The 11,363-nt window shown below is 40.9% G+C and overlaps 1 long non-coding RNA gene across 1 annotated transcript in view; it reads right to left on the bottom strand.

Moving 5' to 3' along the window:
* Nucleotides 1-350: 350 nt before the first annotated feature.
* The window catches only part of LOC143439788 (uncharacterized), a 130,250-nt gene continuing 119,237 nt past the window's right edge, over nucleotides 351-11,363 (bottom strand). Inside the window, exon 4 of the long non-coding RNA XR_013107826.1 lies at nucleotides 351-369. This is a non-coding gene — a long non-coding RNA (uncharacterized LOC143439788). The remainder of the gene's footprint in view (nucleotides 370-11,363) is intronic.

Below are 11,363 nucleotides of genomic sequence, written 5' to 3'. Positions count from 1 at the left end.
CACATGTGCATCTAATCACATGTGTGTTACAATCAAGTGGGTACTTATCACGTATGTGATAATATCTTGCAGTAGACTTCATATTCCAGACCCTGACTCTCCACAGCAACACTCCCTATTTGTAGGCTCTGGTGTGGTTTTCTAGCAGTAATCTCCATTTCCCATAAGAGTTGAACTAACCTGGAGATACTCTCTCACCACTTCAACACATAGTCAAGAAAGTTTAATAATTCATACAGCTTCTTGTTCAGGCTTACCTAATCTATGCAATGCTTGTAACTGCTTAATGCAATATTGATGGCATGCATAATACGTGACAGATGCTGGGTTAGCACTGGCAATGCAGTTAAAATAAGATAAAGTTGCAGCCTAGAGTGAAGATGATGAAATGAATAGTTAAATACAGATGGTTCATTCTATAGGGAACAAAGTAAATATTCTGGTAATAAATAGAAAGTAACAACTTATTGTCTGTATAATGTCATCATTAATTTATTCAGATACTATGTGTTAGTATTCTGTCTAAACTCCACCTCCCCAGTTACCTGGCAACAGCCAGGTATGCTCTTCCCCACAGTTACCTGGCAACCGCCAGGTAGGCCTGATCCACTATAAAAGGGGCTGCTTGCCCCCTCCTCACTCTCTTCCTCTTCCTCTTCCTCTTCCTCTTCCTCTTCCTCTCTTACTCTCTCTCTTACCGTCTTGCCTCTCTGTCCCCTCCCCCACCTTCCTCTCTCTCCACATGGTCATAGCCGGCCTCTACTTCTCTCTTATCTCTTCCACCTTCCTCTCCCCACCTTTGCCCTATCCCCTGAATAAACCTCCTCCCCCTTGGAAACACGTGGTCTGGAGTGGTCTGTTCTGAGCTGCGGTCGGACTTCTTAAAACAACTAGCACTATGTATAAAACATATATATATATATATATATATATATATATATATATAATTAATTAATTATGCATAACAATGGGTTTTCCTGTGATATTTATAGCATGTGCATATGCATTCTGATCATACTCATCCACTAATCTCTCCTACCTTCTCCCACATTTGTGAATTGCACTCCTTTCCCATCTGGCCAGCCTTCTACTCCCATGTCTTTTCTGTGTGACCCTACTAGGTTTCATTAGGATTGCTCATAAACACATTGGTGAAAGTTTATTTACAGTATCATGTGCCCCTGGACACACCCTTGAAGAAAATGTCTCTCCCTCCCAACCAACCATTATCTCTGCTTAAATTCCCAAAGAGAGGTAGAGCCTCATGAGTTTCTCCTCCATCCATGTCAGGATGTTGACAGGCCAGATCTTGTGGAGATCGTGTCCAGGTAATTAAGAGTTCAAGAGTGCAAAGGTGTGTCAAACCCAGAAGCTAGCACACCACACTGCTCCACTTATTCTTCTAGTGTTACATTTCTCCCACCCATTTTCCGTGTTCTCTGAACATTGGAGACTGTGTTAAAGATCTCTAATTTCATAAATGAGCATTCGGTAGTATTTTATTTTGGTTTTGACCAGTTATATCTGCACCCACCACTGATTACTACAGAAAACTTTTCTGGCCAGAGCTGACAGCAGCACTGGTATATGGACATACACGTTATTTAGGGAGTTTGACAGAGACATCATATCCACTTTGCAAAACAACAGTAGTACCTTCCCACTAGGGTCTATAAACCTCCCCAACCACTGGCTTTGACTGGGCTTAGAATATGAGATGCAATTTCCCTCCTGCATGGCTGACATCCAGTCCAATCAGAAAGCCATTGGTCACCTCCATAACAGACTTGCCACTATTGCCCCAGTGGGTTCACCTGGCTACTGAGGATTATCACACCCAGGCTGCACAGCTGAGTATATTTGACAATTCTCACAAAGAATTGACAGTCTGACAATTCTCACAAAGTCTTCATCACTCCTGGCACTGTGCAGGCTAGACAGCAGGGAGGAAATTCCCATCCCAGTTCAAGCCTGACTTCTCTATGTCCTGTGACTGAAGCATGCGGCCCCTTCAGCAATAGAACATTACCAACTGGTTATCATGGACAACCAAGAGCAGTGTTCATCGTCCATTGTGGGAAGTGGCTCCGCTCTCGCCATTACAAGGTGGCGCATGGCATAGGCATTGCTTGAGAGAAAAGACAACTCCATATATGGAGTTGTATGCACTGAGAGGTGTGGTTACCCGATCACCCCACCTCGCATCATTGAGAACGGCCAATCACCAGGGACTTCGTGGCAGCTGCTGATAGGATTAAGGCAATGCTTATAAGGGGCTGTGGGAGAAGTGAAAGAGACAAGAGAGTGAAGAAGCTCGCTGTACAGGGATAGCTGAATAAACCGCTTGAAGAAGAACAGGATTGCCATTGCCTTATTCCGCGGGTCGGATGTGGGTAGCGACAGTCCATGTTGCTTGGGAGCTTTGGGGGCGTCTCTAAGAGGGAGAAATAATCCTGTCAGCGGTGGGGACTACAGTCCTGTGATATGAAAGCAGAAGGAGAAATTCGGAGCCTGGAAACATTTGAGGAGGGGAAGGGACAAAGCATGGAGGAGAAAGCACCCTTATGAGCTGAAGTCAGGAATGTCTAAGGAGAGCTTTGATCTGTGCTCATCACTGTTATAGGCTCCCTCACCGCCAATTCTTTGATGTGAGTGTGCCTGGAGAACACTGGTTGAGCTTGATAAATACAATCCTGTGCACACACCCTGGAGCTGTGGATTTGGGCATCAGTTGTGTTCCAGAAGCATATACCACATGCACACACAAACACACACACACACACACACACACACACACTTGTATATACACTTCACATTTATCTACATCTTCATGCTAGATTTGACTTAGATTCCCAATAAATCTAAGAGTTAGAGAACACCTCTTTGAAAAGCCTTTAATTAATTATTTAAGCAACAAATAACAGCATTGAAATTTTTATTGGATTAGTAGAAAAAACAAGCAAAAATTCCACGGCAAGTGCTTTGTGAGGCGCTGCCTCCTGTACACTCTCAGGCTCACAGAGAAGTGTACTTTTAAATGCAAACAAATCCTGAGATTCCTTGCAGCCTTAAAGTCAAAAATCTCAGTTTGACCTGAGACAGGCCTCTACAACTTGGGTGATGATCTCAGGCCATTAAAGACCCCAGAGGACATTCACATTCCTGGGGATTTATGCTGAGACTCTTCTTTAAGAACTCTTGGTGAGATACCCCATCTGTCATTTGACTGAACAACTCTTTTAAACGCGGGTTCTGTGTTCCTTTGCTTCTGTCTGTGTAGCCAGAAACCCACTAAATGTTTGAGTGCTGCTGACACCGTGTTTTTGGTCTTAAGCCTTGATTGTGCTTTGCTCAGATATAATGGCCTGTTTGTACTTCAGGAGCACTCTCTCCTTGATCTCACCGAGGAAGACTGTCCGATGCTGCTGCTAAAAGCTCCTGAGCAAGGGGTATTGGGTAAGGACCCTTACCACTAGGGCATCCTTGCTTTTGTGTTTTGTTTTTGCTTTGCTTTGTTGTGTCTTATTGGGTTTTTTTTATATTAGAACTGAAAATAGCACGGAGCCTGGGTCAATCCTGCACTTCCGACCTGTGAAGCCTTGAGCCTGGCTTTTCATTTTTCACTCATTATTTATATGCTATGTGGCTCCATAAAGGATTTGTGCAGCTCACCTGGAGGCTTCAAGAATGAACAATGAAACCATTAAACCTCATTTTAAACACAAATGACAAACGCAGGAAGCTGAGCGTGACAGGTGTACCAGAAGACATGAGTTATAAATGGCCCCTACCTTGAGCACGAAATTTAATGTCATGCTCTGGAAAGCCAAAGGAAAAACTAATGGTAACCACGACAAAAACCACAGCAAGTGGCAAGTTTTGATTCATTAATTTAACAAATCTAGCAAAACAAGTTAGAAGAAAGATAATGTTTTGCTAGTGCTTTACTTGGGGGAGAATAGATTCCATAGTTCTTTACATAATTAGCCTGGAGTCAAACAATAGTTAGCAAGTACAAGAATTTTTACCAGGGACATAGAGTTATGTTTCATACTTCTTACTTAATATGAACTCTCAGAGGGGTCAGGGGATACAGATAGAGTAAAATTATTGATTTCCTACTACAAGGGCTGAGGTGGACATTTCTGGTTGTGTCATGTGATGCAGATTCACATGGTATCTTGCTGAGACAAGACTTGTGTGAAGACACATGATGTCTGGAAAGAGTATAAACAGGAATCAACAGACAGTGGCATCTCACTTGCATAGCTAGCCTTGCAACTCTAAGTTGGTCTTGCATTTTCTCTGATCTTCATCAAGAGAGGCACAGTGAAGAACTTCTCCTGGCATCCCGACTGGTTCTTGTCACTCCCCCTGATGTGTGCTAATTCAGCAGAGGCCTGGCTGTTTCTGCTGGATCTTGCCACCACTCCTGATTCATGTTTGGTACCCTGCCACTACTGAACTGGATGCTGGTTTCCTGACAAACGGAGATTAGAATCTCCCCCCAAGAACTACTTCGAAACAGGTCCATGTCTCCTTGTCCTATTCACCATCTTTTCTCCCCTATCTTTGGATGGTGGGGTAGAAGGGGGGTTGTCAAAGGGTTTAAAAACCCTTATTAAAGTAGGTTTTGAAACATCTAAGCCTACAGGTATGTTCTTTATTATATTAAATACTTTTAAAGTTTATACTCTCCCCTCCCCCCAAAAATGAAAGAAGTTCCCAGAGCCATGAATCAACTGACTCTCAGTTTCAGAGCTAGTAATTCATAGGTTTGTGAATTAAATTCACCCAATTTGAGATAAGTTTTACAAATGAAATAGCTCGGCTAAAGTAAAATAATTTAGAATAGTGAGGTAGTTCTTTTTAAGAATGAGCTATTGGACGAAACCTTAGGAAGTCCAGAGAAATTGCACACAACAGCTCTGCTGTTACAAACTTACTTTTCACTTTTTTCTCCCTGGAATCTTAAGGTGCTGCTCATTAAACAAGTTCTATTATATTATTGAATATAATCCTGTGTCAGCAGTAGTAAGCAGAGAGTTTGGAGGCTACCATGAAATGTAATGTGGGCTTGGCTTCATTCACTGTAACACATTTATTGTGCACATATTATGTGCAATACACTATTTAAACCTCTGTTGATGTCAAATCAACTAACTTGGTAGAAAATGCTATGTGGAATCACTTTCAGTGGATTAGCCAATGTGTAGACAATTCTTTTGATGTTGCCATTTGCACTTACAAGGTATGGTTCCTCTTTTGACATGGAAGAAACCAGCAATTTATTTTGACAAGTTGTACTGACAGAGGGAGCTCTTCCACTATGCTGTCGCCAGGTCATCATAGAAGGACAACAGAAACCAATAACCATGCCATTTCTTGAGGCAAGGAAGCATGTGCTCACTCCATTTTAAATCCAAATCAAATCAGATATCTATTAGTTTTAAAGGGAAATATCTGAGCTGACAATACTTAATAAATAAAATGTCATGGGGTTTTGTTTTGTTGGGGTCACATTTTGCCATTTTTTTTTCTTGATTTGTGATTCTCTAAGGACAGTTCCATCCTGGAATCTATTTAATTTGAAGGCTAGTTAGTCCAGAGATGTTACTCTGTGAAATCGATAAGTATAGCAAACACTCTTAACACTTCACTTCACTTACATTTAACATCATTTTCTGCTATATGAAAGGGCATTCGCTGTAATCAATGCTGGCGCTGAGGCCTCTGCCTGCTCTGCCTGCTCTTTATGTACAGAGGAAGAAAGCGGTGCCAGCTTAGTATTGGTTCAGGAGCCAATGAAAGAACTTGTATTCTCAGTTTACAGGGGAGAAGTTTTAGACCGGTAACTTCTACAAAGATTAATATTGTGGCACAGCAATATTACAGTCTAATACAATCTAACAGTCTGCTTTAGAATCCCATTATAAGACCTTGAGTGATATCATTATAAACCCAGCCTCAGTTTCCTTAAACACAGAAGGAAAGAAATAGTTTATTCTTCATCAATGGGAGATTTACCCTAGATGATCTATGTGATTTTCTTAGTCATTACACAATTATAATAATAATAACTATGATAATATAATAATAATCATAATAACTATGGTAGAGACATTGTGTACCATTTAAAGATATACTTGCAATATTTTAAACAAAGTTCATTCAACTCTTAACCCCTACTTAAAGCCAAAAACACTGCTAGAAGTCTGAAGTCTAGAGAGATATCAGGATTAAAAAGAGTTGGATACAAAGTATACTTTCAGTATCCACCATAGAGGGATATGGTGATGTAGAGACCCCTGCCACCAAGAAAAACCACATGGTGAATGGAGATGAGTAACTGGGAAAACATCCTCTGACTTCCACATGCATACCGTGGTATATGAATAAATAAACACACATGCACACACGCGTGCACGTGCGCGCGCACACACACATACAGAGTAAATGAAATGTAACTTTAAAAATGTGAAGTGATATAGCGATATGCCTTGCCTGCTCCTCTTTCTTCTCACTGTGGTATCTCAGCTACTACCACACAGGATAGCTGGAGTTTAATTCCTGAGACGCTACACTGAAAGGAACCCATCCCAACATGCATTGGAATCCACACCCTGAGATATAAACTTTTACTCTAAGTCCTAGAGATTTAGGGTACGTTATTACTACAGTCCATTTTTACTGGGACAGATGCTTGTTTGGTCTCAGACACAGCCACATGGGCTGTGAAGACACAATGTTCTGGCCTCATGGTACTGAGCATTAACTCACTCCATAGAGGCTCCGACAGGGACGTGCTGATTTCAGAATCAATGGCCTTGTCCACTAAGCTAGTTACACTGCATTCTCCTTTCACTGCGCACATTCCTATCTTGTCTGAGATGAAGAAGAAGCTAGGAAACAATAGGATGGTTACATAATCAAACAAGAAGAATTCTGTAATTGGGACAATGAAGAACAACAAAGTATTAAGAAAACTAAAAACTTTCTTGCAGTAGATTGAAAGGACAGGGCAATCAAACAACACTTGGAAACAACGTTTCTAGAAACGATGTTGCTAGTGAGTTCATCTGGGACTTAGCAGCCTTTACCTAAAGTCTGTCTCTACAGTTTTAGGGAACTTTGAGGGTTCCTCAGTGCTACCATTCAATAATCTTGAGCCTGATAATCTGTTTTTACATATACAACACACAACATTATCCTGAGTCCTGTATAAATCTACTTCACTATTTTCACTCCTGTACCCACATGGCCATGAATAGAGATATGATTGGTGCCTAAGTTTGTGGTTTTTCATGGGAAGATCCCAGTTTGCATGTCTTCTTATCTGTTTTTATTATTCCCCTGTCTATCATTTATGTATTTCTTGCAGCATTGAAGGTCCTTGCAGATGCTAAAGAACATGCACATTCTAGAAAACATTGTTTTACCTTGGGCCAAAACCCCAGTCTTTCTTTAAATTTTGACACACGAATCTTGCCTGGATTAAGGTGGACATTTGAACTCAATGTGCAACCCAAGATGGCTTCATGGTTGTCATTTTTCTGCGTGGCTTCCCAAGTAGCCGGCATTATAGGGGCGTGCCACTTAGCCTTGGGTCTTCTAGCCACCTCTGTATACATGTGTTTCAGAGCTGAGGGTATAGTTTTGTGATAAGATGCCCTGGCCTAGTATGTGCAAGTTCCTGAATTCAGTGCAGCACTGAAAATCAACAAGAAAACATATAGTGCAAAGGCATACAGGCTTTTTGACCTTCTTGAATGTTTTGGCAATATATAATCAAAACAAACATTTACATTTTAGAGAATATGAACCCCCAAAAGTATACTGGCATCATGTGGAATGTAGAACTTGGAAACTGAACTGCTGGTGGGCAAGCTTGACCTACTTAAAAAATGTAGCCACTCCTGGCCGTGCACCCAGCCTTAGGTAATCATTTTTCAGTAAAATGAAGACTATAACTTCATTTCCATTTCCAATGCCTTCTGTCACAAGGGAAATGATGTGTTAAAAGCACAAAATAATTACAGATGAACACAATTTAGCCTAAAACGAATCTGTGTGTCTCACACATCTTTTAGCAAGCATGACTGTGGATGAACCATGAAATCATGGATAGTTCTAGGGAATTTATAGTACAACTATAAAAAAAAAAAAAACCTCAAGCCATGACTTTGTTCAGTCTGATTGAACCTTCAGTTATAATTAAATGTACAATACCAAGCTTCATTTACAATCAAGTTAATCTTATTCCACAGAAAGCTAAAATTTGACCCTTTTGTGTTAAGTAAACCAAGCACATTTTAAAAAATGAACCAACACAGAAGCCCTCACAGTTACAAAACTGAATTTTATGTCTTCTCAGTTGATCTTAGGCAGTGTAATAGAGTCCATTTTGACTGAAATAGATATTCCATAGTTTTTATATAAATATTTCAGGGTATAGAACAGAAATGGAGCACTAAATTTGCTCTGGCCATATTTCCATGTAGACACAAGAAGAAAAAAAAACCATTAAGCAATGCAAGTCTTATCCATAAATACAAGAGGACAGTTTCCATGACTGTGTACACACGGGTGAGTTATCTCATCAGAAAATGTGTGCATGTTGTTATACTGGGCACCTTGTCTTTGTTTAATATCTTATGCTCTTCTGTCAGGCAAACAAATGCACCAATGATGTGACTTTTAGGTTATTAATGTAAGATTAAATATTATGTATCAAAACACATATAAGGAAAGTCAGGGTCCTGTTCCATTAAATAGGTGGGAGTAGGAGCCCAGAGGAAGGAAAAGCTTAAATAAAATTTTTTCTTCATAAATTGTAAAGTGTCATCTGACACTTCGTATGAAGCCTGTGAAAATATGAAAAATAAAATCACACAGGAAGTGATGTTGGGTTGTAACACCTTATCCCTTCATTGTCAACTCCACTATATTTGGAAGCACATATGAGACACACCTCTGGGTGCGTCCTCAACAATATTTTCACAAAAGTTTAGCTGAAGAGGGAAGACGCACCCTGGGTGTGAGTGTAACCATCACATGGGCTGGGGTTCTGGACTGAAGCAAGAACAGAGAGAGACAGCTTAAAGGAGAGTAACCATCTCTCCCTCTGTTTCTTGACTATGGATACAATGTAATATAATTGCCTGCTCTATCTGCTGTTCTTGCCATGCTAGGATGGACCACATCCTCTTAGACAGGAGCTTAATGGGTCATTTTGGTGGGAGTCCAGAATGCTGGGGGAAATGTAGACAGGGTGGGGGGGGGGGGTGTCTCATGAAGCTTCAAAGGGAAACAAGGGACTCTCTGGACAACTAGCTGGAGGCTGCTTGTGCTGCATCCTGACCAGGCCCTGTGAATCTAAGTGAAACCTAAGTCAAAATAAATTGGTTGGAGATTTCAGGAGAGCATAACTCCCGGCTGCCGGGTAGTCTCTGCTTGTTTCTCTATGCCATCTCAATGGTGGATGACAGAAAGATATGGAAATTGTACAGTTTGGAGAGCAAAGAGATGTGAATGAGAATAGAAGCACAGACAAAGCAGACAAGAGAGCAGCTATCACTATTACCAAGAAAGCCCTTCCCTGGAAAGTAGGAAAGATGTTTTGAGGGAATGGTCCCACCTGTCCAAGGTTCCAACATATACAAATGCAAAAGTATTTGAAACAGGAGAGTCCAGACTTAGAATGTTGCTGAAGGAATTTCCTGTTGGGAAATAACTTTCTAAGGATATGATTTCCCAAGGCCAGATGCCAGAGTATGCAAATGCTCTGCTAAAAAGGGGGCCAGGCTACATCCAAGCATGCAGCACAATTTGGCAGGATGGTCCACACGGTAAAGGGTTTTGCAGAGTGCAACAGTCCTGGGGTCCTGGAGGCTTGAATACAAATTCCAAAAAGCCACTGAGGCCAAGCAACAAGAGGCAGGGTCAGGGTTCCTGAAAGACTTTGAGCTCTCATTTCATTAAGCTGTGATGGTTAAGATTAGGTTGCAAAGAGATATTGCAAGATATTGGAGATTCCAGACACCATGGGACATCTACCAAGGAGAACTATAGGTATGAAAGCAGCCACCCCAAAGAAAGAATGTCCAAAGCAAGACTGAATCCTACCAGAGTGGACACCTAATCTTCCAAGCCTGGCATCCGGGTTCTTAGGTAGTATCATCATGTTACCACTGCTTTGTGTAAACCCTTATGTGCACTTCTGCTGTGTGTGGCACACACATCTTAGACATTCATGAAGAGACTGTTTCCTCGCCTCATGGTAATCAGTAATTGTTTTTTTTAATCTTGCATTAATTCGGTTCCCAATCAAATTCCTACATGCCAACAGAAGTTATTAAGTTTATAATGGCTGCATCACAGAGAAGGAATGAATGGTCTGAGTGACAGATGCGATAATTACCCCAATTCAATCATTACATACATGTCCTGAAGCATTGAATTGTACTGCTTACAATTTTTTAATGTTTTGTGTTAATTAAAAATGAAACCCAAAAAGGGCAGAAGAGGGATGGCTCAATGGTTAAGGGCATGCCCTGCTCTTGCAGACACGACTTCAGTCTGGTTCTTGGCATCCATGTCAGATGGTTCCCAGCCATCCACAGCTCTGTCTCTCACACACCTGACACCTATAGTCTCTCATTTACATTCTGTCTCTGTCTCTCTAGTTCTCTCTAATAAAAATAAGACTTTAAAAGTAGATAATTTTAAAAGAGAGTATATCAGGATGTGTATAATTGTTAAGCCCTCAAACTCCAAAATAAAATGTAATTCAACTCCAACTTCTGCAAACTTGGGGTTGCACAGACAAAACGAGGACAAAGAATCTTAGCCATTTTTTTTTCATTTTATTTTATACTGGACATTCACAGATTACAGCTGTTTGTATTTATGGACTATGAAATGATACTGAATGCGTATAAGAATGAAGAAATGAAGCTAATTAAAATATCTATAAGGGTGGACTGAAATAGAAGGAATAATGAACGGCAATCAGCAAATTTATGAATATCTCCTTGACAAAGATTGTTTCTGTAGCACAGCCAAAGGAAGACAAACTCAGCTCAGCTGATTACTCTCTAAGGCCACTTAAACTTACGACTTATTGATCAATTAATGTGTGTGCAGAAGAGTATGTGTATGGGGTACCTACCTGTGCCTGATGAGTGAGTACACACTTGTAGAGGTCAGAGGACACCTCAGGACACTCTTCTTCAGGACTTTGACACTAAGTCACTCATTGTCCTGGGTCTCCTCTAAGTCTGCTGGCCTGCTGTTTAATGGCTGTCAGGAGCCAGCTTTCTCTTCCTCTCATATTGCTCGGATTCTAAGCACAGGGCCCCCAT

The sequence above is a fragment of the Arvicanthis niloticus genome, chromosome 27 (assembly GCF_011762505.2).
Source record: "Arvicanthis niloticus isolate mArvNil1 chromosome 27, mArvNil1.pat.X, whole genome shotgun sequence".
NCBI lineage: Eukaryota > Metazoa > Chordata > Mammalia > Rodentia > Muridae > Arvicanthis > Arvicanthis niloticus.
This window is presented reverse-complemented; position numbering and strand designations above follow the sequence as displayed.